The sequence below is a fragment of the Falco punctatus genome (assembly GCF_963210335.1).
Source record: "Falco punctatus genome assembly, chromosome: 11".
Lineage (NCBI taxonomy): Eukaryota > Metazoa > Chordata > Aves > Falconiformes > Falconidae > Falco > Falco punctatus.
The window spans coordinates 15,687,482-15,704,804 of NC_137591.1; the positions used below are offsets into that span (position 1 = coordinate 15,687,482).

At 36.6% G+C, this 17,323-nt stretch overlaps 1 long non-coding RNA gene across 3 annotated transcripts in view; it reads right to left on the reverse strand.

Moving 5' to 3' along the window:
- Positions 1 to 1,915: 1,915 nt before the first annotated feature.
- LOC308071369 overlaps positions 1,916 to 17,323 on the reverse strand; it is a 300,702-nt gene continuing 285,294 nt past the window's right edge. Inside the window, exons 3-4 of one of the 3 annotated variants that reach the window (XR_013931118.1) lie at positions 16,509 to 16,559; positions 1,916 to 14,643 (exon numbers count right to left, since the gene is read on the reverse strand). This is a non-coding gene — a long non-coding RNA (uncharacterized lncRNA). Of the gene's footprint in view, positions 16,560 to 17,323 lie in introns of all 3 variants that reach the window. The other 2 variants (XR_013931119.1, XR_013931120.1) reach the window with 2 other exon arrangements.

Consider the following 17,323-nt stretch of genomic DNA (forward strand, 5'->3'; position numbering starts at 1 on the left):
AAATCAATCCGGTTCACCTCCTTTTAAACCTTGGTTTAATTTAAAGAATTATATCCACTAAGGATTGCCTTAAGTGGATAAAAAAGGTGCTGGCCAACACTGGCAAGGTGTCTCCAGTCTAATCCAAGGTAATTTCCGTATTCTTAATGTTTGGAAATGGTGTTTTGAAACCTGAATGAACCCAGTTTTAATTTGTTAAAGTATATCTTATGAAATACATGAGTGTTTCTAAGCAGCAGTAAGAAGATGGACACTCCAGTCAATGCAGGAGGCAAGTTTCCTTTTAAGCCATCTGGAACTAACAAGGCTTTACTAAGTAAAAGAATGAGGAAGGCAACCTAGAGCCTTCCTAGTGTTGAAGTCTTAAGACAAGGAATGGATACAACAATCTATTTTGTGAATGAAGTTTTAAAAAAAGCAAATAATCCAAAAAACTTAAGCTGTTCCCAAAAGAATAAGCATTTTAAGTTAATAGCCAAAGTGAAAAAGAAAGTCCCATATGGAATGAATAATTTTCCGAACACATCTTTTTTAATTTGAAATAAGATTTGTGATAACAATGTTAATGCTGGGGATTTTAAGTGACAGAATATTATTCTAACTCATTCCTTTAAAGTCTCAAAAAAAACCCCCAAAACCAAAAGCTCCTTTGTTAGGCCTAGTTTAGGCCACCTTAAAGCTCCTTTCAATCAAAGTACAGCTTCTCATTAAGGGAAAAATGATTATTAACATCCTCATTTTGCTTCCTCTTGTGAATTATTTGCATTCAAAAATGTGCATGGCATTAGTTTCAGGGTAAATGCAAATATGACAGCGGGATTTCTCACCAAGCTCCTTTTTATTATTAGCTCTTTTTATGCCCTCCATTTATTATTCCCTCATCATTTTTCACAATGTATTAAAATGTTACATTCCCTAAAATAATAATATTTTCCTTCATTTGGTAATTGTCGCAGTCCAGTCTACAAAAGTCTCCATCACAGTGCCTACTGTCATAAATTTGGAATAGTTTATAATAATTGTTCATCATTGCTTAGGGGAGCCTTGAGCATTAGCTATCACAGTTACAGAATCCCTTCTCTCCCACTGAGTATGTGATTATTTTAGGTGAAGTTCACGTGACAGGGGGAGAGGGCAGGGGCACTGGCAAAGCTTATACTGTGACCACCCATGGTAGACTCTCCATCTGTGGTCTGAAGATAAATTTAGATGTTTTTCAGTTTTTTGAGCTTCATCTGTCCCATGTCTGACAGAAACAATGAGGCCAGCTCTGAAACGTATTTCAAGATTGTTCTAAATAAAACACCAAAACAAAACAAATAAACTATTACTCTGACTCATCTTCCTGACATTTTAAGAGGAATGATCTTCGATACTGAAGATTAGTCAAAATATAGTGTGTTCAGTTAGAACAAAATCAAGTTACCAGTGGCATACTCTCTGCCAGGCTTGTGTTTGATAAACTGATTACAATTACTTCTTTTTTTCCCTGGTCATATTAAAAAAATGGAAATAGATCTGACTAATAAAAGCAAACTAATAAAATCGTTTGATCATCCTGATTCACTGCACTTCATTGTGCCAAGCTTCCCTGTTGACTCTCAAATTGTTATTGTCAAATTCTCAAGCATTTATTACGCTCAGGATGACTTACATGTCCCTTTTTGCTGTCACTGTGTTGATGTCCGTCATCACACCATCACCACGATCTAATTGCAGCAAAGGAAAGAGCACTCTGATATCACCCAGTGAATATGAGATAATTTTGTTTCAGAGTAACATATTCTGCATTAAAATAATCTACTGTGATCTGTATTGACATGAATACAGATAACATCAAATTCAGAGGTGCATCTAAACACATTTAGAGAGAGATCTTAGTTGATACAGTTTTTAACTTTCCTGCAGGGATTGAAACACGGCTACAGAATTTGACCTACTGGTGTTGAAAATTATCAAAAGGAATAGAACCAATAAAGCAGTTACTAGCAGGATGCATGCTAAAAGCAGATCGTATCCTATTTATATCTTTCCTGTGCCTTATTCTGTCTCACTTGCACAAATGCGCCCATTTTGTACTCGTGAGTGTCAGTATGAGTAATCTGTGTAATTCTGAGTTCAAGTAGCGTAACTTACTGCCTCAGAGTTTGTTCCTTTTCTTAAAGTGGTTTCTGAGTTATGGTGGATTAGTTTTCTGCAATGTTTTGTGGGAGAGACCTAGGTTAACTTCAGGTTCATCATGATACAGGACCACAAAGAGCTGGAAGTGCTGAAAAAGGCTGAAACACATCATCCACATCATCTGGTGGTGACCAGATTAAAAGCAGCATAAACAAACTCCAGGAATTGTTCTACCCATGTGAAATTAAGACACACATGTACTGGGGGGATGGGGGAGTGGGATGGAGAATGTGTGTAGCGGTGAATTCAAGACACTGCAGGCTAAAATTCTTTCTCACCAATCATCTGTTAACAAGGCTGCTAAGTATTAGCATGTGCATTTCTAGCATTTGTAACAGCCAATAGTGAATTTGACACTGAAGTAAGCTTTTGAACCTAAGAAATTCTAACAAGTGTGCTTATAGTCTCTTTTTCTCTACAATTTCTTTTCTATAGCATATTTTCATCTTTCCTTCTCTTTTTTCCTATTCTGATATAAGGATATACAGCAATTACCATTATTATATGTTTTTAGAGACATATTTGGCTCAGCATCACTTCTTTCATTCTTTAATCATAAATAATTACATCAGTAACTTATATTAACAGAAAAGATATTGGTTGTACAGAGCGTATTCCCTGTTCTTTTTAGGAGGTCCATCAGAGTACTGAGCCTTTCATTTGGGCAAGTAGTACAGCTTAATAAAATAAATTCAGTTTAATGCCATCTAATTCTCAAATGATCAATTAATTATGGACTCCTGTTTAGTTTCCAGTCCAAGACGAAGGCATAAAATCTTCACCTGATGATCGGAGAAGCACGTTTCTATGATTTAAACTATACTGTAGTACTCAGATACACCATAAGTATCTCATTATTTCAGGAATAGCAAGGAAAGGAGCACAGGTTGCAGTGCAAGGCTGTATTGACTGTTTTAACTTTTGCCAGTCATCTCTGCATCCACTTCCTTCACCACATGAAGATTTTCTGAACAAAGGACAGTAAAACAATGCCTACAGTACAGATAGGTTGCAAACACAAAACCTGAACTCCTGTCAAAACTAGTAAGATGATGCCATTTTCAAGTAATCATTGAAGTGATATCATTTGCAAGAGAAATTCTTTTTTGAGAGGAACTCCATACAATTGATATTTTCCCTTAAAGGTAAAACCACAAAAATCAAACAATCGTTCCAAAACATTTTCAGTTCTCTTACTTGGAGAGTGGTGGTTTTCCATCTTGGAATCTGACCTTTCCATTATATGCAACCATTGTCCTTACTGGAGACAGAAAATGGTTGATTCAGAGTTATATTTCAGAAAGAGTTACATGTCAGGATCGTTATTCTGAGGAATTAGAGCCTGTCCTGCATTTCTGTTCCATGAAGTAGAAGGACTCCCAACCTTTTGTTAGAGAATCAAGAAAACATTTACTCTAACCGTGCCGATCTCTGTATTATAAATCTCTCTTCCTTTCCCTCTCAGCATTTGCCTTTAACTGTTCCAAACCCTGTCAGAATGGGGCAATAATCTCTGCTTGGACTTAATGGTACATCTAGATCACAAGCTGAACCACAGCTACCATACCATAGGTGAAAGAGGCCAACAAGATTCACTGGGGGCAAGGTCTACCACAAGGATAAGATACAAACTGTAGTTGGCAGACAACCTACTTATATCACATATAGGCTAAGAATATACATTTTTTCTTTAGACCTGAGACCAAATCCTGACCTACACATCTTCTGGCTGCATAAATATGTTTCTCCAGGACCAAATTTATAGAAGTAAGAAATCTTGCACAGCTCCAGGCAGAAGGAGCAACATAAACACTGACTCAGCTTCGCTGAGGTCATAGTCTTTACAAAGCCGGTAGAAAGGACTGCCCATTAATTTTCTCTGGTATGATTTTACTTTTTTCGTTACGTGCAAGAGTTTTTCATTACGTGCAAGAGTTTTGTTCCAGACTAGTAGGCTATGGCTGCAGGCTAGGAAGAATGTACTTCAGTGAGATAGAGCTCATAAAAAAACGTGACAAACTGCAATGTCAAGGTTGTCTTGGTTGCAACTGATGTACCGAAATTAAAACCCATCCAAGACAATAGGGCCTCTTATAAACTCCACAATGGGACATGGTCACAAAACCCCAATACACTTACCCAACCAGACATTTCAGGAAAAAAAAAAAAAAAACCCAACAAAACCCAAACACCTCAAACTAACAATTATTTCAACTCTGAAGCTATTTTCATTTACTTATTTCACTATTTCTCCTTTTGCAATCAGACCAGCAAGATATTCAACAACAACAAAAAAAAACCAAGTTGTACCAATACCTTTCTAGTAACTGGAAGATGATCCCCATTCATACAGGAACAAGATGCTTCAGTGAAAAAATATCTCCTTCATCCATGATGCAATTGTATATATTCAAATTCACTTGATTTCCTCTCTCTTTTATCATGTATGCCGTTCCATCTGCCATCAAAGTTGAAATGTCTATCAGAATATGGCAATACATACATAGGAACAGTCGGTCTGGTTCTTTTATTAGTAGTCTTTACTGAAGATACACTCTCACACATCAGCAGGCTGAGAAGAGATTGATAGGCATTTTTCAATTCAATAAGATACAATTGGATAGCATGATATACAAGAGATATTGAAGCAGGTATCTACTGATAGGCAACTATCTATGTCTCAGTTGAGCACAGCTCATCCAGGACAGAGAGATGGAGGTCAGTGTGTTGATCCCTTTGAGCCCATTCTTTCAGGAAAAGGTTTATTGATAAGTAACAGTTTGTTATTATTTGGAAGGGTAAGGAAAATATTGCATATCAGAACAGAGAAAAGGCAGAGGAAATTAGTGAATTACAGAGCTGAGAGGACATCCCTGGAAGAGGAGCAAGGAGTCTGTCAAGCACTTCTCTTTCTATGAGTACTCAAGAGGTTCAAAAACGCTAAACATAAAACCAATCACAATGACAATATTATTTCAATATTGAATTAGAAAATGATTACTTCAATACTAAACATATACAAATCGGCATTTTAGAGGTACATTCCCAGGGGAATTTCTGAGGGTCTTGGGTATTTTCATTGTCTCTGCTGAAAAAGAAATACTGATTTGACTCTATCAGGGCCAATGAATTCCTTTTCTGGTATTTAATGATGTCATGAAGAGTCTAGGAAGCATTTTCTATAAGAGAATAAATAATTATAATCATGAACTCAATATGCTACTTCTTCATGAAGAATTCCTGGAGTTTTACCAATAAAATCCAAAGAATCATAAAGTTGTTCAGATTATGTAACAGGGAATAAACTATGTTCTGGTGTGGAACACAGAGATGTACCAAGAGCGAACATGAAAGTGTGGTATGAGGGAAGCTGGTCTCGTGTCACCTTTGAGCTGCCTACATTCCAAGCTGGTAAAAAGGGGTATTTTCCATTTCATCAGAACTACCTCAGTGTAACTGCATTAAAACTGTGACTGCTCTATGCCCCATGTTCTCTCTTCAGTCCCCAAGTGCCCATGCATTTTTCTTGTACTTCTAAAACTTTTCTCTTGTCCCAATATTATGCCATATCACTACGCAAGTCCCAGCATCATGCCCTATTCTGTCATAGGGCTGGAACTGGCAGAGTGCTGTGTGCCCAGTTAGCAGCAGACCTTACCCATGGAACTGAAAGAAACTGCAGCTACTCCACATTTTTCACCATGATTTTATTTGGAGAACAAGGTTTTTCTTCTTGCTTTTCTGAGGCTGCAAGTCATTCTGGGACACAAGAATCCATATGGATCAGTGCAGTGTTTTTTTGAGAGGGGAGCTATAAGGCAAGTTACATATTGCCTGTAAGCCAAAATATGATGAAAAATAACAACATACAGTCCATATATATATATATGTATATATACACATGTATAAGATTAATTATTTTCACAGATTCTGCATTTTGCTGGGCAAATCAAACCCTGAAGCTTTGTCCTGACAGTCTCTTATAAAAAAGCATTTATTCCAACTTTTCGTATTAATGCCTTCATCAGATGAAACTTTTACTTAGTCATATTTATATTAATTTTAGTAGCCAGCTTAGTGACTCAGCTTTCTAGGGGGCTATCTTCTGCTTTCTTTCCTTTAAAAAATGGAAGCAATTATTTGTGCTTATGAGAGCAATGGGAACAGCAATGCACTAAAGACAAAAATATATGAAATTATCCACAGGAAAATTATAAAGAAGCTACAGCTGCAGTAAGTGTTCTCACTAACTACCCATTCACTGACCTCCTTCTTGAATGAATGACACAGCACAGAGACAATCTGAAAGATCCATTTGGCTATTGCCCCACTGAAAATGTCAGCTGAGCTTGTTTGCTGAGGAATTCTGTTCATGTTGATCAATTGCTAAAAACCTTAACACAGTAAAGGCTTAGCAAGCACACAGCTGACTTCAATGACAGCATCTACATAAATAAAGGCACAGATTTGCTTGAGTCTTTGAAGCATGATCCCTTAACTTGAGATTTAGAAGCTTCCACTCCACTGGGAAAAATAGATTTAAATGTAGAAAAATGCTACAAACAACCAGGAAAGATGGTGTCAAAACCATTTTCCCCCTAGTTTTTAAATAAAACGGTTAAAGCCAGAATTTATTAATGTAAATTAGCTGGCTATTGTACAAATGTTATTTGATATTAAAAAAAATATAACCCAGATTACACAGTACAATAGAACGCTTTCAGAATCAAGATTTGATTTACAGAAGTGAAAGGCGACAATGCTGTAACTGGTTTGAATGAGAGTTACTGGTCTTCTCAATGTTGTTACCCTGCTGCTGTTGCTAAGGCACCTTTCTTTATTAGTTATAAGATTTGTATGTGGATGAATTCATCCAGCAAATATCTTCTGCACTTAGTAAAAATGAAATGTAAGAACCATTAAAATGTAGGTGGAATGGTATTTTTTAGAAAAGACAGCAAGTTCAGTAGAACAGTTGTTCCAGCACTTATTAAAACTTTCCAAAATGGTATTTCATCTTGTGTCCCTAATTACTGAACCACACTTCATGTATCCTGACACATAAACCTGTTTAAAATTCTTGAAGAGGCTGAAGAGAAATGACGTATCCAGCCCAAAGCACCTTCCGCCACATCTCTGACAACATTCAGCTCAAGGCACTCTGACCCCTCAGTTGATTATCTCTGCCTTGACAGTGCTGTCTACAGAAAATGCCAGAAAATTAGCACTTCTGAATGCCTGTTTTGCATTCTTCAAGTACATTATTAGAATTCTTTTGTCAAAAGAAGCATGCTACATCATTGTATTCATAATAAATGCTCTTTGATTTGTATGACTTTGTGTTTGTAATACACCCAAACAAAGATCTCATTTGTTCTGCTGGCAAAAGCTAATCTGCACAAGGAGGGTTTTTTTTATTATTTTCTGCAAAAACTGCCTTTCTGAGCCTAGAGATTGGGTTAGCTAAAAGCTTCACATTCATTATCTTTAAGGTACCATGTTAATGAAAGGATTTTAATCATTGACATTGCTATGTGAATTATTATTACACAAACCCCTGCTGTTGAGTAAGACAAAATTAACCCAGTGTAAGGGGCATTAAAAAAAAATCACAGCTAATTAGTAAGCTAACAGGAACAAAGAGAATGTATAACAAAGATGTTGAGAGGAAGACACTTATGTAAAAGCTGCAGCTTCCATTCCAGCATTGATCTTTCTGTATGGAAATCTTTTTTCTGTCTGATTTGTTCCATTAGACTTGAGCATTTTTATGTTTTGTAATTAGTTTTCTAAGCCACAGTGTCTCACTTCTCTCAAACTGTGGAAATCCAAAGGCTCATAATAGAAAATGGAAGATATTTAAAAATGCTTTTAAATTATTTCCCCAGCGATCTATATCAGAAACATAAAGTAATTCTCTGGATTATTCTAGGAAATTATTTCCATATTCTCTGCTGTTCTCCATGAATTGCAGAATACTTTAACTAATCTAGCCAGGTTCCATTGGAATAAGCCCTTCATTTTAATGGCTTGATGCTATTGTCCAGGTTGCAATTCCATATGGAGCAGATAAATGAAGCTATAGGTTTAAATCACTGCATGCCTTCTCTTCTACAGTCCTAGTCATGCTGGTTTCCAATGGGCAACACATCATTGTGCTGATGTAAGAGCCAAGGATGAGACAATCAAACCTCAGAGAAGTATTCATGCTGGGTGCCATTTGTTTATAATTGCTCTTTGTAAGTTATAGTTTCAGATAAAGCTCTGAAAATGGAATGAAGAGGAAAATAATAATTAAGTCTGTTTCTCTTTTTGAGACTGACAAAGCCTTTAATTTATTTTTTTTTTTAGCGTATTTGTCCTTCCGTTGACTATTGCACACAATCCCCCCTTATCTCTTTTGTTCATCAGCCTTTTCAGCCTGATAATTAAGACTCAAAATATTTGCTGCTGTTGTTTTTTTTTTTCCAAGCCATCATTTGGTTTGTGTTGTAAATGTGGAACAACAATCATCTAGTTCTCTTGTGTGCCAGTAATTTAGTATTTCAATAATCTGCGATTGTTGAAAGGTTTAAAACAAATCAACATTTGTAGCAGTTCCCTTTTCTTTGTGGGGAAAAAATATGTGACCATAACATTTACAGCATATAGTCCTATATTTTCCTTTTTTTCCTCCTTTTTTTTTTTGGTGATCCTTATGAGGGAATTAAAACACAGGGCAATTGCTGAGCATAAAACAGAAGACTCACTTCAAAAAAAACCACAACATTCTTGCAGAGGCAGTTTTTACAACAAAGATCACCGCTTCATCTCTGTTAGTGCTGGATAGTTCTGTTAACTCTTTTTATTCAAATTCAAGTAAAATGAAAGAAAGAGGTAGTACCTAATATATTCTGCAAGGGGCACTACGTTTCTGTTATGTAGAAATTTCCATGGAAGGATCTTACAGTGTTTTAAAAATATTGGCTAACCATGCCAAAAAACAAAGTCAAAATTTTGTTAGTTCCACAATATACACAATGGGTCCAGGAAGGTTAATGACAAAACTGGGAACTAGATGTTAAGCACCTCAGAACACATTTTAGAGTAATGAAATTTATTTTATTTCCAGAATCCCTGGGCAATGTTCTTCTCTCCAAGTAATCAAATCTGTAAGGAACTGCCTGAGCCGTCATATTGGGGAGAGCTGTGGATGTTAATCAGGCCAGCTGTCTAAAATGGATTTAGATATCCAGTTCATATAGCACTGAAATTGTTTGCCAGTTATTGGCCCAGAGTCCAGTAAATCAGTAATAACTCCCAGAACAGAACCTACCCCACAGTCCTCACTCCCAATGTATTTTTTTCATTTTTGGTTTTTCTTTTTTCATTCAACGTTGATACACCAGGAACAAAATACAGTTTTCCCTATATTATAAGTTTTCCTATAATACAACTTTCAGAGTGCAGAAAAGCAACACAGGAGGTATTCTAAATATGTATCAAAACCCACGAATGATTCAGCTGAAAACCTAGGAAGGACATTCAAGCAACAGGCAAGAGAGACTCTGTGGACTTCTTTGCCTCCTTTAGAAATTAGAATTGATTCATTAGTCCGGTTGAGAAATGACTGGCAGTCACAGAAGACAGCACCCAGTCTCTCATGCTGTGGCTTTTCACAGCCTGGGGCAGCCAGCTCTCGAGTGCTGGAAGTGAAGAACTTTCCAGGGAGTGCAAGGAAACAAAGCTCCTCAGTAACGTACGCTCTCCCTGCAGTCAGTATTCCTATATTGCCATCCAGTCTTCAGTTAGATTACATCCTCTCTCTTTAAAAAATAGGGCTATACAGATGTGGACAAAACTCCTTGGATAATCACACATAATTCACAATCTTCCTTCCAACTTTTAGACTGTTCCGGCAGAGACTTCCTATACATCTTCCCTAGCCACCAAAGTGGTTCCCTTTCCCTCCTCACACTAAATCAGTCAGCTTAATGTTGACCTGTTGGGAATCTTGCAATGGGGAGAACTATGGATAGCTTTAGCTGTAACAACCCCTACTTATATATCATTCATATGCTGTATTTGACTAAGCATGAATTGAAAATAAACAATTTTGTGAGAGGAAAGAAGCTGAATTAATTTTTCAGATGTCCATGGGGAATCTCTGTTGCCTATTGAGTGTCATGTTTTTACTGATGGTAGATAGCTACGTATTTATGAAAATGAGATACAGGTCTATCTCTCGATGTGAGTAGGGGTTCACATATAAGTGTGTATGTACATTTGCCTGTAAGAACTGCATAGAAAAAACTGATTAGAAAAATAAGACTATCAACCCTGATCCATTTGTGCTTTTCAGTTTCATATGCTACACAATTATTTGCTCAGACTTCATACTGATGTCAATGAAAACTGTATGCAAGCAATGAATGCATGATATACAATAGAAATTTGTTACTTATAGCAGAAAGGTTTCTTTTCTTCTTCATAAATATTATTTAAGCTAGTCACTAAAGTCTGAAAATATAGAGGCCCTGACACTACTGTGTTTGAACAAGTATTTCATATTGTTAAAAATGTTTCCAGCTCTGTTTCTTCAAAGAACTTATGTGTATGCTCCCGTATTAGTATGCATTGAAGTTTGTTGCTGAACAGGGTTGAAACTCTGCTTTTTTGGTTTTTTTTTTTTTAGATATATACTGACTATTCTAATGGTAAAAGATGAATTTTACACCACTTCTTTATGTCTTATACAAATTATTTACAAAAGTTTATGAATTTTCATCTTTGCTCTGCTGCACTACAAAGCAGTTATCAGACCCCATTGTGAACACTTTGGAAAAACACAGCCTGGCTGACAAATTAGTAGTATTTGGTGCTAATATTACTAATTCAACATTTGAAAGGGCTGCTCACTGGGGAAAAATAACATGTTCTCTAAGTCACAGGAGAAACTAGGGAGATAGTTAATGGGTGTTGGCTGTGCTGCACATATTGTGCACAATGCTGTTCACATTGCAGCTGACTGACTGCCAATAGATGTGGAAGTAATTGTCAACAAGATTTATTGTTACTTTCACATTTATACAGTTAGAAAGAAAAGGTTGAAAGAGTTCTGTGAAGTTTGGTACTGACTTCTACTGAACCATAGCAACACACACTGATTATCACTAATGCACGTCACTGAAAGAATTTTGCATCTTTGGAGGCCTTAAAAGTCATTCTTTCTTGTCAGAGCAAAATCCCCACAATTCTTAGTAATTTTTTTTCCAAGATCAATACCTGAGCTCTGACTGCACTTCTAGCTCACAAACTAGTGATTCTTCAGTATACAGTTGGATTTAGGAATGTCAAACTTTTTTAACAACAGAATTAGGGCACTCAAGGTAATTAAAAAGTAACCACTAGCGAGAACAGGTGTTTGTTACTTGAAATTAAGGGTGGTAATTGAGGGAAGTGGGGAGGCAGTAGATCATTTTTCGAAGTAAAGACTTTAGCTCACCAGTCTGAAAGAGCACAACACACTTGCTATATAAATGTATAAATTCTGGAGGCATGAATTTCAATGAATGCTTTTTTCAGCTTCTGTTCCTGTGGTTTATGATTCTAGAGAATGTTTTTAACCCAGCTTCACTAAGGCAAAACTGTTTGATTTACATATAATTTTATATAAATTTATATTTTAACTTTAAAAAGATACATTATTTTTTTTACCAAATGCTTTAGAATTTAATCAGAAACCAAGACTCAATATCTCGGGTATTTTTCTGTCTATCCAGACAGACAAAAGTTTTACTTTGAAGGCTCTTAGGATTGTCCTGTTTGAATCTCTAGTGAGCTTTTTCTTTGTTTCAGATGGAAATCAGTTGAGGTGAACTTGGTTATATTTTTGCTGTAGAATATCCCTCTAGCTTTGGCATCTTCCTAACTAATAGTTTGAGACTATAATACACAAGACAGACTGACAAGAAACAGCCACCCATATTTTTTCAGATTTCTGTGACGACAGTCTAATGTGGAAGGGAGAGAGGGGCTACAATTAGAAGACTTACCCAGGGCTGCTGGATGTTGCTGCAGTCTGTATGAAGATCTCAGAAAGCAAACAGGGAAGACATTTAGACCCAGCTATTACATGTGAAATGTGCTCTTACAGTACTAAACAAATACATCTGTGCAATTACTCCATCTATGGTGAAGATAATTAACTGCTCCATCACTGAGGTGGACACCTACTTGTTCATTTAGCAGGATATTTTGTCAGTTTGTTTGCGCATAATTAGCACTATTAAAGGCTCCATTTCTATCTTATAGGTAGCACTGATAAGATTATTTATTTTATAATACTTTAAAAGTCCAATGTACCTAAAGACAGCAAGTATGTTTAGAAGTGCTCTGTTTGTAAACAAAAGTACTTATGTTTAAGCATTCCTGATACAAATTTTATAAATATATATATATATATACATATACATATACATACATATATACATACATACATAGATATATATATATGTGCTCCTGGAAGCACGTTTGTGCTCACTTGCAGTTCTGTACTTACCTATTAGGAAGTACAACTCTAATTTCAAAACTAGGCATGCAAACACATGGCAGCCAAACAGCTGGTAAAAGTCTCTGAGTTCATTTGTTTGTTGCCAAAGAAGGTACAGCTCATTGTAAACTAATAAAATAAAAAAAATAGCTCTTCTTAAAACTTGATCTTGTCTTCCAATTTCAGGTCACTGCTGCAGCTGTTCAGAGAGTTACGTTGGTAATGAAGGACATCTGGATAATGGACAGAAGAAAGTGTCAGGATATGTGGAAAATAGGATGGGAAAAGTTATGGCAATTTTGGACTGGAACTACTCTAAAAGTGTCTTAACAAGTATTAGAAAAGCCAACATTTCAGATAAGCAACCTGCTAATCTAAACATCATTTACACAGCAATCGCATTTTTTTGGAGGGAGACATCTGAAATTGTAATGCCAATTTTAAAAGAATTATATTTCACTACTAAAAAGAAAATTAAGACAGTTTGAACCAGTCTTCTGATAATTAGGCAAACACTGTTACAAGATACCATATGGGAAAAAGTCTGGATACATCCTTGTGAAGGTAATGATTTGCAACCTCAGTATTGAATGTTCCTGACAATTATACTTGGACTAAAGGTGAAATTTAGATCTGTGTCCCCCTTTATTCTAGGATATCCCCTGTTTTCCAAAATACCTACTAATTTAGATTGCTCCTTATAACCTTCTATACTTCTATTTCAGAAAAAAAAATTGGGATTAGTGTATTTGGAAATAATATTATAAATGTCATCTATGTATGGGAAATATGACTGCTCTTTTCACATAGGCTCAGAGCTCCATGTTCCAGTTCCTTAACACATGTGCATGCACCCACATGAATTGCTTCTCCAGCTCTGCTTACACTGGCTGTCCCCAGGGTCACTAACAAACTACACACCCTCAGGCAAATGTAGTCCCTTACAGTCAAATAATTCCCAGAATTAGCAAAGTCTGAATAATGTGAAGTGCTGAGAAATCATTGATGGCTGTTGTGTATCTGCGTAAACTAGAATAAGAGCACTCACACAGCTATAAAGAGAATCAGAAGGTAATGTAAATATAAAGCAGGGTATTAATAAGGGTAATTTCTGAGAATGAGGCCAGAGGGCTAGGTACATGCTGCATTGTCCAAAAGACCCTTCTTTCTAGTAGTTCTGTGTTATGCATATGAAATATATGAAAACTGGCTACAGAAAGATATGCTAAGTGGAGTAGTTCAAACTTAGTCATTTTGGGTAACAGAATTTTCTGCCAATTTCTTTCTCCAGTAAAGAATCAAATCCAAAGCTTCATCAGATTTGTCTGAACTGCCCTGCAGAGTGATAGCAGGACTGAAATTCTACTTTGTTTGGTCCTCACCCCAGGTAAAGACATGAGAGGCTCACATCACTTATACCCTCCAATATTTAAGTGTTGTGTTCAAATGGGAAAATGGTTAATTTTGTAAGAAAACTTTTAAGGAGTCAAATCTTCTATCTTTGAATATTACTGTGAGCTAATGGATAGAAACACAACACTCTGAAAAACAAATTAATTTGTTGGACCATTAAAGATAATTTGTGTGAGTAAAGATACAATCGGTCAATTTACAAAAATGTCAGATAAGGCTGACTCATGATTTGGAGGTGATTGAATGATTTAGGAGACAAAAATAACTAGGTGGTTATACAACAAAAATATTTACCGTGACTTTTTTTAAAGATAGGATTACAGGTCTCTCTCACCATGCTTACATGATACAGGCAGTGACAGAAGAGCTATTTTAATTACAAAGAATGAGTGTAGCACATACCACTATTTAGCAGCTGGATGGCATTAATGCTGAGTAATGCAGAAAGTCTGAAGAGATAACATCTTCATTAGCAGGACTATGATGTCCTACACCAGCTTGCTTTTAGGTCCACTAGGCTGAAAAACAAATATCATAGATGAAACCTTCAAATATAATGAACAATTTTGTTCCATGTTTGCTGTAGAGAAAGAAAAAATATTGAGGTATAAAAAGATAATCTGGTGACTGATGCAGACAGTCATCTGGTGCCCTATTTCCCTTTCTCCCAAGCACGTCTGAGGCACTCAGCTGTCTGACATCAGCCCCTCGCCCCCTGCTCACCTTCCTTTTTTATGTGTCAGTAAAAACCTAGTACAGATAAATTAAGGTAGTTCAGAGCATATCCCTGGGTTTCATCATCTCCTCAGTTACCAGCCATAGGACAGATTACAATTTCACAGATGCTAGGAGAGGAGATATTATAGCAAAGCAGTAGTGCCACTACAGATAAGGTTAAGATGGCACTTCCATTATAAACACCTATTTTCAGTGGCTTATAACTTCAGGCTACAAATTTCTCTCAGGCTGAAACCTGGCATCTTTCGGCTCAGCTTGGTAATGGCTTTCCCTGTATCTTCATACCATTTTGATTCAGTGTTTGCGATAGGAGAATGCAAACAAATATATGTCTCTGCTTGTTTCAAATGGCAATGAAATACTTTTCTTTCATGAAAAAGGCTGGAGGGCAGGATGTTTCTGTCATTCTAACACCCATTTTACCGTTGGCTATTTCCCCATAAGATCATTTTTAAAGTGACAAAATTCACATCATTCTTTCCAAAACAAATTCAGGACAGCTAAGGTGTATGGTCCCTGCCAATCTGCTCTGAAAAACATGCTGTGTCCCTCTGAGCGGCAAGAGCTCAGCGCTCACCAGCGCCATGTGGCCTGGGCTAGTCCCTGCTCAGGGCTATAATAAAAGCCACCCTTAGCAGAGCAGCATTCCAGGGAGCTCAACGTATTGACCAAAACTTCCATATTTTGGAATGAGGAAAAAGTATGTAATGTTATATAGCACACAAATCTCATTATTTTAATGAGGCATTTATTCTAATTGTCTAATTATTTTGAATTATACCTCATTATTAAAATCCTGTTTTTTCATTTTGATCTGTAATGAAGGATGTAATGAAATCCCTAAATACAGTACTACCTTTTTTTCTGCAGCCTTCTCCTCTCATAAAGTTCAGAATTTTTGCCAAAGATTATAATTTTTCATCAATCCTCCAAAACAATAAAGTACAGAGACCTGCTTGCATCTCTGTCTACCTGCCTGGCTCCCTTCATGGTAGTATCTATTTCACCAGATATTTAAAAATAAATAACTGTATTAAACCTGCTGAATGAGACAAATGTTGTGTTAATTTTCCTTTGTATTTCTCACGGACCAAGGTATGTGCTTAATTATTCTATCACAAGCAATGTGTAACCCTTGTGTGCTTTTAACAAGCTGAGAGTATGCTGTATCAATCAAAGCATCTTTTTAAAGTCAGACTCACAGTGGACAGAGCAGAAAAGGACAAAGAAATGGAACAGGAAAAGGAGAAAAAAACAGGCATCCCAACATTTGGAGAGGGAATATAAAAATGATTGAACATCAGTAATTCTTGATTTCATTTTTTCAAAATTTATTTCTGATTTTTCTCATCAATTTAATTTTTGCCAGCATATCTTGTGCCCACTATAGCTTCTTTGTCATTCTAGAACATATGTGGTATCTACATCCTTCAGGATACTGGCCTGCAGTAAACCTGCTATGTACAATCCTTGGGACACTGGGCACAGGCACATTGCGGAGAGGAAGCAATCATGATGGCATTATGTTAATTACATCTCCCTACCATCTGGGGCGGCACCACACTGATACTTATTTTAGACGAAAGACATCCACATGTGGCAGATACAGACAGCAGTATGAAGCACACGGAAGTAGGTAACATACCTCTTACTCTGGTTGCTCCAACTCAAAACACGTGGCAGGACTGGAAAGAGGCTGAAGGCAAAACCAATTAAAAATTGAAATTGTTTTCCAAAAGAAACAGAACAGGGGATATGATAAAAATTATAACAATAATGCCAAGGAAATTAGGAAATTCTTACATGGAACATACCCAACAAAAACGTAGATGGAACATACCCAAACAGAAGAGTAATCATTTAAGTGCATGTGTACACTGTACTGCAAGAGTACATCCGCAATGACTGCAGTACACCAGAGAGATACCCACACTAGCTTTAAAGTAGTGAGCCTGGGTACTTCCAGCAGTCAGCTACGGCAGCACAGAGCTCAGCATGAGCTAATTTACCCAGCTTCTCGGCAAAGTAAATTGGCTGTGCTGAACCCAGTGCTGCCTTGGTTAGATTGTTACCGGTATTTGAATTTAAATCTAGCTCAGGTTTCTCCGCATTACACTGCGGGCACTTGAATGATTGCTGGGTAAACCTACCGAAAGACTTGTAGAAAGACATCTTTTAGGTAAATTGTACACCTATGGAACTCTCAAAATATTATTAACTTAATAATATAGTGCAGTAAGACTCCTCCCAAAATACTAGATACATATGCAGTAGGAATATTCCTGATTGCATTACAGTGAATGAAATAATTGCAAAGACTATAAGGAAGAGATATGCTGCAGGGCATAAACTCCAATTTAAAGCTCCCTATAAACTGCTGGTCCAGGTAAGCTTTGGATGACAACTGTGTATGGTGTATTTTATATTCCTAATTGGATACCCTGATTAAAAGTACCTTTC